Below are 14,445 nucleotides of genomic sequence, written 5' to 3'. Positions count from 1 at the left end.
GTAATTAAGGAATAGCTACCACTAGATAATAACACTGAACGAAAGCTTGGAAACTTACAGTCCCTCACAAATATATTTTTATTGCAGTGGACAAAATTTTAATATTTGTAATTTAAGACACGTCAACATGCAGCATTAAGTGTGAATTTGTCAGCTTATGCACAAATTGAGGCCAAGTCAACTATTCCATTTCAAAATGTGGACTCCATGAATTACTTTGATATCAGATGTTCCATTTCATAGATTAGAAGCTATACATGAACATCTTGCTCTTCTCTGCCCTTCTAAACATTTAATCTACCTTTGATTTTCTATTTTTGAAACTAGAAGAATATAAGCTAGTGTAAGTGTAACAATGCTTCAAAATAGATTTTCATTGGTATAAACTAAAAAGTATCCAAGAAATGTGGATTTGGTAGATATTTTAGACTTTTGGAATCTAGAGCTACCTCTATAGCTTCCTGAGGAATTGACCTGACATTCTTCCTTAAATGTGCCTATAGATAAGCCTCAGCCAGGAGTCATTCTGAGTTTCTGTAATTCATTAAAGAGGTAGGGTCCTGCTCAGGAAACATTGTTGCATATACCAGGCAAGAGTATTTCATTTAAGATGAACCACCCAAAATATAGCTAGGGTTTATTAGTTTATTCAATATTGTTGTAGGGGATGAGCTGTGATTATTAATGAACACATTCAAAAATAGTATCACTGGCTTATTCTAATATTTATGCACTTTTAATACCTTAAATGGAATTGTAAGAAATAGCTGAGATTAATTGAATTGGAAATTAAACGTTAAAATTGAAAAAAAAATCTAATAGCTATACACAACACTTTTGCTTAGGTTAGTTCATTATTAAAAGACTAGAAAAGGAAAAAAAATCAACAAAGCCAAAACCTCATGCAAATGATATGCTATGGACCTTCAGTAGAAGACACTGACACACTTTGACGTACATGAAAGATGTTATGAATGAAGAACCATTTAAAATGAAAAAAGCAGAACATGGTACCAGGAGAAATGCAGATGTGGAAATCCCATGGACTATTACAGGGTGAAGCACAGTATACAGTAAAATGCTCAGGCAATAAGTGCTTAGTAACTATTAACGAACTGAACAAAGCTATGCATAACTGCATTATTGAATGTGTAAATGAAGCTGAATTGTTTGAGACCTTCAAATGCTACCTGATTAATTGTTAAATACTTTGGGAGAAGGTAGGTAGTTGATGCTTTTTCATAAACACATCATAAAATCATGTGTCTCTTGCCTGTATTCCATGATTCAAACCAGGAAAATTAATCTGGGTGACAAAAACGTAAAGAGAGTACAGAGAGACAGTGAGTAAGGGAGGACAGAACAAAGGGAAGTGTACATAGTGGGACTGCAAAGTACAGAATAAAGTGATGAGTGATCCCAGTGAAACACAGTTCTGAGGACTAACCATATGCGGGTGTAACTTTAAGTGTATGTGCAGCCCGATTATTCTTCACGAATATCCCTTAAGACATTCTTACTACTTAAATTTTCAACGTATTCTTCCTATGGCAGAGAACATTTAGAATTGATGGAGCTAAAATCCACACATGAGAAGTCAGTCTATGTAAACTCAAGAGACCATGTTCTTAACTATTATGGCGTGGGAGTCAATACAATTGGGTACAATAGCCACTGAGGAAAGCATGAGCATATCCACATACACACATATACACACATGTATGTAATCACACATATACACATGTACATGCATGTAATGACCTAAGATTTGAATTTGGATAAGGAATATTTATAATGCAATTAAGGATGTTAAGTAAAAATTAAGCTTATTTAAAATATGTATTTTGCCAGGCGTGGTGGCACACGCCTTTAATCCCAGCACTTGGGAGACAGAGGCAGGCAGATCCTTGTGAATTCAAGGCCAGCCTGGTCTATAGTGCGTTCAGGTCAGCTGGGACTATAGGGAGACCCTGTGTCAAAAAGACAAAAAAAAATGTATTGCTTCATGTGGTAAAAGCTGTAGAATATAGGGCTGGAGAGATGGCTCAGTGGTTAAGAGCACTGATGATCTTGCAGAGAACCCCAGTTTGATTCCCAGCACCACATGGTGGCTACAGACCATCCTTAACTCGAGTTCCAGGGAATCTGAAGCCCTCTTCTGACCTCCGCAGCATTGCATGACACGGGTACACTCACACACATGCAGGCAATACACTCATATATATAAAATAATTTAAAAATTAAAAAAAAAACTGTGGAAAATAGAAAGAAGAGCTGGATAGCTTTCAGCACAGTGAGGAGTCTGAGCAAATCCTCCAGTCTGTCAGCACTGAGTATGTGCAGGGAATGCACCATGATAATTAATCTTTATCTGAAAATAAGAGCCAGAACAAAATGGAAGGCTTATGTCATTTTGAATGTTCATTCAAAATTTGTAGGACAATGTGTGGTGAAACGATGATGAAAAGCTCCCTAAAGAAGTAATAGATGGCAATACTGAATGTATGTTCTTTAACCACTTTTCCCATCGAGATGTCACTCATGTATAGACTCATCTGAGGGGACATGTAAATCAGTTACATCATTTTTCATCTAAACTCTTTCGTTAATGATACCTCATCTTTTTTATTTAAAGTTGGCTGGGGCAAAATTTACTAAAAAATATTCTGTTCATTATATATATTACCATTGTTCGGCAATGGAATCTGTGAATATTTTATAGGCTCATTAATTTCAAACTTCATTTGTCAGATTACAATCTATTTTACTATTATCTCAACTTAAAATGATAGAAGAAATTGAAAAAAACATGAAAGCAATTCCTGACATTCAGAAGCTAGCCTGACACTTGCAGCGAGCGCGTGTTATTCTCTGTGAGACATAAATAAATTCACAGGCTCCCAACCTCTGGAAAGGTTATTGGTGACCATGATATAATGAGACAAAGTTGAGCCAGTTCATAATTTTTCTCTAAGCAGAAATAACAGTGCATTTCCTCTGCCACTTGCAAAATGCCACCTGCAGTAGTTCAACTCAGATGACTGATTGCTACATTTTTACCAATTTCAACTTTATTCTTTTACTAGTCCCCATTTCTTACAGTTATGATTTATTGAAATGCTTCATGTATTCTCCCCCTGCAATGTCATCTGCTTTGCTGCAATGAATAATATGTCTATTATCATTGACAGGAAATCCTGATCTATTAATTCCTACAGGCATTTTCCAACATCAGTGCCTGCTTACTAAATGATGGGCCTTTGGATATTGGGAACGTAAATCTGATACAATTTTTGGTCCCTTACCTTCTGAAGAACTCATAACTAGTGACGGGATGGAAGGAAAATACCTATGTGATCTGGACTGTCCTGTGCAGTATTGAAGCACAGAGTGCCATCTCATTGCTTCAGGCCTGTTAGCTGATGTGGTCTTAAGGGTGCCAATGGCCTTTATCGTGGCTCTGAAAGTACCCAGCACTCTTGCAGGTGGGAAGAGTGGTATTCAGGGTAGAAACAAAGTCAACACTCATTCAGTGTCTTAGAATTCAGCTGCCTTTTCCTAGAGAGAACTATGCTATCCTTCCAGTTGATATTACTTTATGATAAATGTCTTTTAATTCATTACGCATTGAATTTTTTATTTTATTAGAATAAATATGTATGACCAGACATCTAAATTTAGGGTTCAAACTGTATGGACTTTGTGATGTTAGCAGTAAATGAACCAAACTGAGTGATACAAACTTATTGATCCAGGTTACTAATTCTGAAATATTCACCGTTTGCCAGTTCTGTGAGAGAAAAACCGCCATTTAAAAATCTTTCATCTCTTATTTACAGACTGACAGACTAGTTTAGTTAATATTTCCTAGAATTTCATAGGAGAAAACTATCATATGACATTATCGGTCTGCTGATTTATCGTTTTAAGCACTGTTAGTAAATACATTTAAATAGCTTAGGTTTATATAAGCAAATTCCTACTGCAGTTGTATGTTAATGCTAGGCCAAGCTAAGGACTACCAGTGACTTTTGTTAGATTCTGTTCGTCTTTCTTGCTGATTTCTTATATGCTTTCAAAAGAAGTCCAGAGGTAAGGGTTGTTTTTACTTGGATCCTAAATTCCTTCCAGAGACCTACATACTGAGGGTTTGGTTACCAGCCTGTGATTTAAGAGAGAGATTGGGATTGCTTCAGGAAGTGGGACTGAGTGGACGCGGGGAGGTCACTGTGACTGTGCTCTGTAAGAGATAGCTAAATCTAGAACTTTTCTCCTTTTTCTTATAAACTATCAAAAAGCGAGCAGACATCCACGGCAAGTAGTCTAATCACACGATACTCTGTGCCACCCAGGACACAAGTGATTGGGCCAAGTAAGTATGGATTTAAACTTCTGAAACAGCATGTCAAAATAAACCTTTCCTACTTATAAGATGATTAGCTTAGTTATTTTGTCACAGATGTGAAAGAAATTTAGCTAGAGAATTTACCCATTTTATCCTTAAATGAGAAGGAAAAAAAAAAATCTCAATTTTGCATTGAGTTAAGGGACCATATTTCTCAGAATATAAAATTGCTATAAATTCAGTGAAATGTTAAAGTCGGTAAGGTCAGGAATAATAACTAAAACACTCTTTGTGCTTAGAATCCTCTGCTCACAAGTGATTGTTTCTTACAAAACTGCACGCTTACTTTAATCACTAGCTGAAATTTATCTTTGCAGTATGATCATTATAATTAAATGGGATAAATGCAATAGAGATAAATCTGGAGAGTTAGAAGGTTAGTAAACAAGAAAGAAAATGTCTATACTTGCAAAGTACACAAGCTCCCTCACATTCATCTGTGTTTAACATTTGCTGTGTTTTCCAAAAAGGACAAGATACTGTCCAGATCCTGAGGTTGGTCAGTCTTTTCCTTCTCTTCCGCTCTTCCCTACTCCTTCTCTTTCTCCTTCCCGCCATCCCTCTTATCTTTTATAGTTAACAGGCAATATGAATAACAAGTAAAAAAAGATAATAGATAGTACAGAATCTTTTTCTGATCATATGCTAATGGTTTTTAATATTTATACTTATTAAAATATTTTTAATGATAAAATTCATTTAAAAATTACTTTTGATAATGTGGACCTTCCTCCTAAGATTCTGATTCAGTAGCTCTCTTTTCACATTCTAGACTGCACAGCTTTTTTAAAAAATTAATTTTTATTAGAAGGATGAGAATTCCATAGAGTGTATTTTCATCACCATCAGCCCCCTCCTCCATCACCACCCCCACCTTACTAGCCTACTCGGGTTATATAATCTATATTAATATTTATTGCACAATATTTTATGATACTTTTTAATTTTTTTATAAATTTTCCTTTGTTAGAGATTTATTTTGATTTCATTTTTCCATTCTATTAACTTTAATGAATACTTCTATTTATTCATGATTTTTAAAATTTTCCCCCTAGGAAAATTCTTATTGAATGAGTTGCTGTGTCAAAGGGTTTGCAGCATCTGAAGGCTGTTAGTGTATACTGTCAATTTACATTAAACAAATCAGTATCAATTTAATAGCTGATTCCCATGTTGACTTTTTATATTCACAATGAAATTAGATATTAACTGCAATATTTCTAAGATTTATGAATTCACAATACAAGATTTTACTACAATAATATTTGGTGATTCTAAAGACCAAACAGTGAACCAAAAAGAATCATCTGCTGAACTTTCAAGGTAGTTGAACTTATAAATATGCATTACTGCACAGAATGTAAAGTATCTGTTGGGCTAAGTGGCCAAATATACTGGCAGTATTTTATCAAGCCATTATGTGAAAAATATAAATTTTGTTCAGTAATTAGCAACATGCTGTCATAGCAATATATTTGCCCCTAAATATCTTCATTCTATAAAATATGCCAATACATTTTATTTTAAAAATATTTTTATTAATTTAAGACTTTCATATATTATGTTCATCATATTCAGACCCCGTTCTCCACTCCTATTTTACTACCTCCCCAGATGCCATGTCTTCTATTATTGTCTTTTTTTGAAGGCCTATTGAATCTAATCTGTGTTTCTCAATTGATCTTGTGTGTATGTCTATCCTTTGGAGTCTGTTCAATCAACTAGGTGACACATCATTAGGCAAGACTGAGCCTCCCTCTCCCAGCATTTACCAATTGCCAATAGATCCTAAGGTAGGGCTGGGGATTCCTGCCCATCTCCCAATCCATGCTGGACCCTGGTCTGTCTTGGGTTTTCACAGGTCAAGTGCATGTTGTCATTCGTGCAACTACCCAGTGATGTCCAAACAATAGTTTCACTGAATTCATCTACAACCTCTGGATCTTACAATCTTTCTGTCCCTTCTCTTGCAATGATCCCTGACTTTGGGATGAGAGGGTTTTTAAAGGTGTCCTATTTAGGGCTGAGCACACCACAGTCTCTTACTCTCTGCATATTAACCATTTGTGAGTCTCTGTGTTAATCCCTATCTGCTGCCTGAAGAATCTTTTCTGAAGAGAGTTGAGAAATGCACTAATTTATGGGCACAAAAACAAATCATCATGAATAAGTTTAATATAATATCAGTTTAGCAAAATGATAGCAGCAGGCTGTCCTCTATGGCCTGTGATCTCTCTAGCTTCATGTTCTTGGCCCTGATAACAGTGTTAGGTATGGGTGTCATGTTATGAAGGGAAGCTTAAATCCAATTAGAGGATAGTCAATTACTTCCATGATATTCATGCCACTGTTGCACCAGTGGCCATATTTTGCCAAGACAGTGTTATTATAGCTCACAGGATTTAAATCTGGGTACAGTTGATTATTATCATTCCCTGCTACTAGCAAGCAAGGCACCATAGACTGCTGTGAAAGCTAGCCAACAGAGGTGTTACTTCAATACCAGTACCAGTTTGATTTCTCTTTTATTGTTCTGAGACAAAGGTATGTAGTGTTTTCAGTAATATGGTCTTATTATGAAGTCTGATGAGTAACCAAGTGCTGTGGCAACAATAGTCAGTACTGTTTGAGAATCTATGGAATCTCTGTGGTCAACCACTGCAAAAGAGGGAGTTTAATTCTGTCATTGGGCTTTACATTCACTAGCCCATTGAAACCCTATTATAGAGTAGCTACATTTAAACCCTTTTAATATTGTACAGGAATATATTGAAAAACACTTTCATAGTAGGTTTCCATGTGACTCTTTCAAAAGGTCTTCAGTGTTATACCTCATCTGACTCCCTCTTCTGTCTCCTCCTTCCATTCCACACCCCATTAAACCCATAAAATCTATTATTCATCTTTGCCATTTATATCACTAAATTCTATAACGCCTCTCATGAGCCACTCCCATGGCATCTTATTAATTTCCTTATCTCTAAGGATTTCATAGTTGAAGCAAAGCTATTTAAAGATGGAAAGTACCATCCATTTATGGGAGTGAAATGTGATGTTTGCCTTTCTGGGTCTTGGGATGATTGTTTCCAATTCTATCCATTTATCTGGGAGTTTCATAATTTCATTTTCCTTTACAGCTGAATAATATTCCATTGTGTTAATATACCATATTTTTCGTTATTCATCCATCAGTTGATGAACTTGTAAATTGCTTCCATTTCCTAATATTGTGAGTGTGGCAGAAATGAAAATGGATGAACAGGTATTTCTGTAATAGAACACATACTTTTGGGTATATGATCAAAAGTGGTATGGCTAGCTCATGTGGAAGATCTATTTTTAGCTTTCTGAGGAGACTCCACATTGATTTCCATAACAGATGCACCATTTTGCACTCCCACCAGCAGTGAATATGTGTTTCCCTTTTCCCACATCCTCACCAACATTTGTCATAATTTCATTTTTGGATCTTAGCCATTCTGACTGGAGTAAGATGAAATCTCAAAGTATTTTTAGTTTGCATTTCCCTATTGGCTAAAAATACTGTACATTAAAAAAGTTATCAACGACTTGTGTTTTACCATTTGACAATTCTGATTAGTTCCTTGTATAACTTTTAATTGTGTTGTTTGTTTATTTTCATATTTAGTTTTTTAAGTTCTTTGTATCTTCTTGAAAGCCACTTTCAAATGTGTAGATGGTGGAGTTTTTTTCCCATTCTATAGTTTCCCTAATCACTCGAATGATAGTGACCATTGCAGAACCGAAGCTTTTTGGTTTCATGAGGTTCCATTTGTCAATTGATGGTCTTAAGTCAGTGCTGTAGGTCCTTTTCAGAAAGCCCTTTCCTGCGCCTATAAGTTTCAGTGCACTCCCTACTTTCTTCTCTGTTAAATTCACCATATCAGGTTTTACATTCAGGTCCTTGATCCATTGGGAGTTGAGGTTTGTGCAGGGTGAGAGATAGGGATCTATTTTCATTCTCTTGACATTTTATTCTTCCTGTTTGAGCAGCAGCAGTTGTTGAACATTCGGTCTTTGTGTGTTTGGGGCTTTTTTGTGAAAATGAGGTGACTGTAAATGTGCGGACTTTATTCTTAGTCCTTACTCCTGTGCTGTTGACCAATGTGTCTGTTTTTGTGTCTGTATCATGCTGTTTTTATTACTGTGCCTCTTTAGAATAAATTGAAATCAAGAAAGGTGATGCCTCCAGCATTGCTTCTGTTGCTCAGGATTGCTTAAGCTACTCCATGTTTGTTGTGTTTCCATATGAAATTGGAGATTATGTATTCAATTTCTGTAAAGAATTATAATGGAATTTTAATGGGATTGCATTTAATATATAGATGACTTTTTGAAAGATGGACACTTCATTTCACAATATTAATCCTATCAATCTATAAGTAAGTGAGATAATTTCATTTTTGGGTCCCTTCCTCAATTTCCTTCTTCAGTGTCTTAAAGTTTTATTACAAGAGTCCTTCATTTCCTTTGTTAGATCGATTTGAAGCTATTTTACCTTTTATGAGGGTATTGTGAATGAGATCATTTTCCTGATTTCTTTCTCAGTATGTTTGTTTTTGGCATATAGGAAGATTAATGATTTGAGAGTATTAATTTTATATCCTGCTACTTTGATGACTGTGTTCATGTCTAAGAAATTCCTGGTGGAGCTGTGAGTTTTTTTTATGTGCAGAATTATATCATCTCCAAATAAAAAGTTTGATTTCTCTTTTTAAATTGTATCTCTTTATGTCCTTCATTTGTCTGAATGATCTAGCTAAGACTTCAAGTAACTACGTTGAACAGAAGTGGAGACAGTGAACATACTTCACTTGTTCCTGATTTTAATGGGAATGCTTTAGTTTTGCTTTGCTTAGTATGATGTTGGATGTAAGTATGTTGAATATTATCTTTATTATAATGAGCTATATCCCCTAAATTCCTAGATTCTCCATGACTTATCATGAATGAAGATTAGATTTTTGTCAAAGACTTTTACTGCATCTAACGGGATGCTCATGTGCTTTCTCTCCTTGAGTCTGTTTATCTGTGCATTACATTTATTGATCTGTTTATCTGTGCATTACATTTATTGATTTACATATGGTGATCCACCCCTGCATCTCCAGGATCAAGCCAACTTGATCATGATGGATAATATTTATGATATATTCTTGCACTCATTTTAGAATATTTAATTGAGAATTTTGACACCTATATTCTTCAGATGGATTGGCTCATTGTTTAATTTTTTGTGGGCCCTCATCTGGTTTTGGTATTAGAGTAATACTGACTTCATAGGGAAAACTTGGAAGTATTCCTTCCTTTTCTATTTTACGGAAAAATTTGAGGAGTACAGATACTAGTTATTCTTTGAAGTTTTGGTAGAATTCTGCACTGAATCCATCTTTCCCGGGTTCTTTTTAGTTGAATGATTTTAAATTACTGTATCTATCTTGTTGTCTGTTATAGGTCTGTTTAAACTATTTATTTATGCCATTTTGATTTAATTTCGGTAGGATGTACATACCTAGAAATTCATCCTCTTCTTTTCGATTTAGTGGAATATAGACTTTAGATGTTTTATTTATTACTTTTGTTCTATGTGTATGAGTGCATTGCCTGAATGTACATTAAGTACAGCCATGTCCTGCAATGCCCACTGCAGTCAGAAGAGGGTGTAGAATTCCCTTGGAACTGGAGTTACAGATTGCTGTTAGTCACCACGTGGATGATGGTAATTGAACCCCTGGTCCTCTCCAAGACCTTCCAGTACTCTTATCCACTGAGCCATCTCTCCTACCCCAGGAATATAGACTTTAAATTTATATCTGAAATTTCATCAGAATCTGTTATAATGTTTCTTTTGATTAATTTGGCTAAAAATTTGTCCATCTTGTTAATTTTTCAAAGAAACAACTCTTCATTTCATTGATTTTTTGTATTATTTTCCTTATTTCTATTTCACTACTTTCAGGCTCAATTTTATTTGTCTCTTCCTGTCTACCCTTTCTAGGCATTGTTCTTAGTTTTCCAAGACCTTCAGGTGCATCAATAAGTTGTTAATATGAGACTTCCCTGGTTTTCTGATCTAGACACCTAATGCTATATCTTCTTCTTAGGACAGCTTTCCCGCTGTCCCATATATTTTGACATGTTGTGTTTTATCATTAAATTCTAGGAGTTTTAAATGTCTCTTCTAGATTTCTCCCTTGATCCAATTTTCCTTCAGCAATGCATTAAGTGTCAAGATTTTGTGTTCATTTTTCCATTTTTATGCTGTAGATATATAATTTTATTTCTTGTGGTCAGATAGAATAAAGGATGATATTTCAATTTTGCTAAATTTTGAAGACTTGCTTTGTGTCCTAATTGCAGTTGATTTTGGACTAAGTACCATGGAATGCTGAGAAGAAAATGTCTTCCTCGGTATTCGGGTGAAATGTTCTGTAAAAGTCTGTTAGATGCATTTGATTTATGTGTTAATTTAACTCCAGGGATTCTCTATTTAGTTTTTTTGTTTTTGTTTTTGTTTTACTGGATAACCCATTTATTGGTGATAGAGAGGTATTGAAGTCATGCACTATCACTGTGTTCAAATCAACATGTGAGTTCAGAATTAATAGTTTCTTTATGAAATTGAGTGTTTCATGTTTGGTGAATATGTGCTCAGAATTGTAATATTCTCCTAATGTATTTTTCCTTTAATGAGTATAAAACGACCTTCTGTATCTCTTCTGACTAGTTTTGTTTTGGATTCTACTTTATCAGATATTAGAATATTTAAACCTGCTTATTATTTCTTAGTTACACTTGCTTGAAATGCTTTTCTCCAACTTTTTACTTGAAAATAGAGTTGATAATTGACAGTGAGGCATGTTTCTTTTGTCTAGCATATTGATGAATCTTGATTTCTTAACCAATCATTTAGTCTTGTGTTTGTCACTAAGTTGGGGAATTCACTAATTGGGGAATTAAGGCCATTAATATTGAGAATTTCCATTAACCAGTGTATACTAACTCCTGTCCTGTTGATGTTGTATTGCTGTTTTCTTAGGCCTCTTTTGGTTAACTGTTCTGAAATTGTTTATATATTCTTTGTATCCTCTTGAGTGTGTTCATATTCTCCTCAGACCACAGTAGTCCATCAAGTATGCTCTGTAAAATGGCTTCATGGACATAAATTCCTTAAATCTTTTTTATCATGAAAACTTTGTATTTTCCTTTGATTACAACTGATAGATTGGCAGTGTATAGTAGTATAGACTGGTATCTGTTCATTCATGACTTGTAGTACATTGGATCAAACCCTTCTGACCTTCATACTCGCCCTCAAAAATCAGCTGTTTTTCTGTTGGGTCTTTATTTCAATATGGCTTGATCCTTCTAACGGCTTTCAGTATCTTCTTTCGTTTGTTTTTACATTTAGAGTTTTTACTATTCGACGTCGTGACGAGTTTCTTTTCTGGTTCTGTCTATTTGGTGTTATGTATGACTCTTGTGCTTCCATAGGAATCTCTTTCTTTAGATTAGGGAAGTTTTCTTGTGATTTTGTTAAAAATAGTTTCTGTTCCTTTGATCTGGATTTCTTCTCCTTCTTCTATACTTATGATCCATAGGTTTTATCTTTAAAAGTGTTCCAGAGGTCGTGTATATTCCATCCTCGAGTTATTTTATATTCAACATTTTCTTTGGCTGATCCATTTCCTCAGCCTTATCTTTGAGCTCTGGTATTATCTGTTGCATTTAATCCAATCCTTTTTTATTCCCTTTCCTCTGAGCTTTATGTTTACATCCTTGGGTTTTCATTTCAAGTCTTGTATTTCAGTTTGGCTTTTTTCAGGGTTTCTATCTCTTTAGTCAATTCTAATTCATGTCTTGAATTGTTTTAGTTATTTCATTCTACCATTTGGGTTTGCATTGTTTTCTTTCAGTCTTTTATTCACTTTGAGTTTCTTGAACATATTTATTATTGACATTTTGAAATCATTCCCCTGTGCATCAGCTAGGCCCTATTCTCAGAAATCATTATGATAGGCATGATAATTTCTGTAGTAGACTTATTATCTTGGTTATTCATGTTGCTTGCATTTGCAATGAGGTGTAGGCATCTGGATTTGCATTAAGTCAATGGTTGTGTCTTTGATATTTCTACACCTAATCAGAATATCACCCATCTTATTGAAGCTTGGTGTTTGGTCTTAGAGTCACTCTAACTTGACATGAAAATGAGATATAAGACATTGCTTCAGTTCAGCCAGGAATAGGTGAAACTTTAGAGTTTGAGGTTCCAGGAGAGACTCCATATGGCCCTGGAACAGAACATTGGAATGTGTGGCTACTAGTTGAGCAGGTTGGCCAATAGATCTTTGTTGATTTTTATTGAATGGATGAGAGCAATTTCAGTTCAATGCTAACCAAGAAAACATTCTAGTGTAACTCTTGACTATGTCCTTGTGGAGTGGTGTACTCAATGCACAGTTCCAGGTATGCCTGGAAGGATGTAGATGGGAGCAAGGGCAGGTGAGATGCTCCAGAATTTTATAAACTGCACCTGTGTGAAGGCTGTGCCACCTCAGCTAGGCCTGGGTACGTAGGGTGGCAGAAAGAGTCAGGCAGTAATTCTCACAGACATGGGGAAACTCAAGGGTCTAGTAAGAGCAGGAAGCTTCAAGACCTGTGTAGACTATAAATGAAGGGCAGACAGGGAAGGCTGGTATTGGGGAACTCACAGGTGAGAGACCTCACAAGAGTGGAGGGATTCACAAGTACGACAGGTACATAGAGTTCTGTATCAGGTGGGCAGCAGATTGTTGGGGATAGTGAACTAATTTGGTTGGAGGAACACATAGGTTTGGGGCTTGCAAGGATCTATGCAACACAAGTAAACCTGAGGACTGAGTTGGCAAGTGGTGGATCACTGAGGTCTTATGTTTGGGAACTCAACTGAGTGGGAGAACTCACAGGTCTCGGCTTGCACAGGTCTCTAGACCGGAGAAGGGCTAAGACTGTATATGCCTGACTCAGAGGACTTGGGTGAGAGAATTCACCAGAGTCAGGAGTTTGTAGTTATGGAGGGCGCTCACAGGCCTAAGGCATGCATAGATCTTCACAACAGAGCAAGCCTCTGCACGTTTTTGCCCAATACACTTTAATTCTCATCTAAATTAAAATGAGTCTGAAGATGTGTAGTTAACAACAAAGTAAAGTAACTTTATTTCCGAGAAAATGATTCTCACAATCCAGAAATAAAACTCAACAGCCTCAGCTGCTTTTAACAAGGGTAAAGTTTGATCACTCACCTGTTTGTTGACTTTGATACAAGTTTATTAAAGTAAAAATATCTCTAAAAATAACTGTATTTTTATCTCTCAAAAATCCTAATAATCAGGACTGAAGAGATTGGCTCAGTGGTTAAGAGCATTGGCTGCTCTTGCAGAGGACTGGGTTTCGAGTCCCAGCACCCACATGATGACTAAACTCCAGCTCCAGAGGATTCTAGTCTTTCTGACCAACATGAAAATTGCATGGCACAGGTACACACACATACATGCAGGCAATGCACTTATATACATAAAATTTTAGAAAAAAAATCACAATTGAGATTACTGGATTTTAGCTAGATAATGTGGGTACAGGAACAAAGTTTGTTTCTCCCCGATATTTGTGATATTTAAGAAAAATATGGTTAATAAATTTTAAAATTCAATCCTTTAATATTAACTTAGACAAAATTGTCATTTAAAATGCTTTCTAGTCAAAATTTCGGAATCATAATTTTTGATTTAAATATACACAATCCAAAGCATGAGCAACCAAAAAAGAACCAACAAGAACAACAAAAATATCTTATATTGAACTCAATGCTTCTATTTCTTTCATAAGATAAATTTAAAATGGGTTTTAGTCTTACCCTACTTGCCTCCTTGGTAACTTGAAATATTTCTTATTTTTAAATCAGTAAAATATGTTTTAAAATATGTTCATTTCTTTTATAATATGTTCATTTAGAGTCAATCAAAATATGTTCAATCTGA

This window comes from Nannospalax galili, unplaced genomic scaffold (assembly GCF_000622305.1).
Source record: "Nannospalax galili isolate Female #2095 unplaced genomic scaffold, S.galili_v1.0 scaffold286, whole genome shotgun sequence".
NCBI lineage: Eukaryota > Metazoa > Chordata > Mammalia > Rodentia > Spalacidae > Nannospalax > Nannospalax galili.
This window is presented reverse-complemented; position numbering follows the sequence as displayed.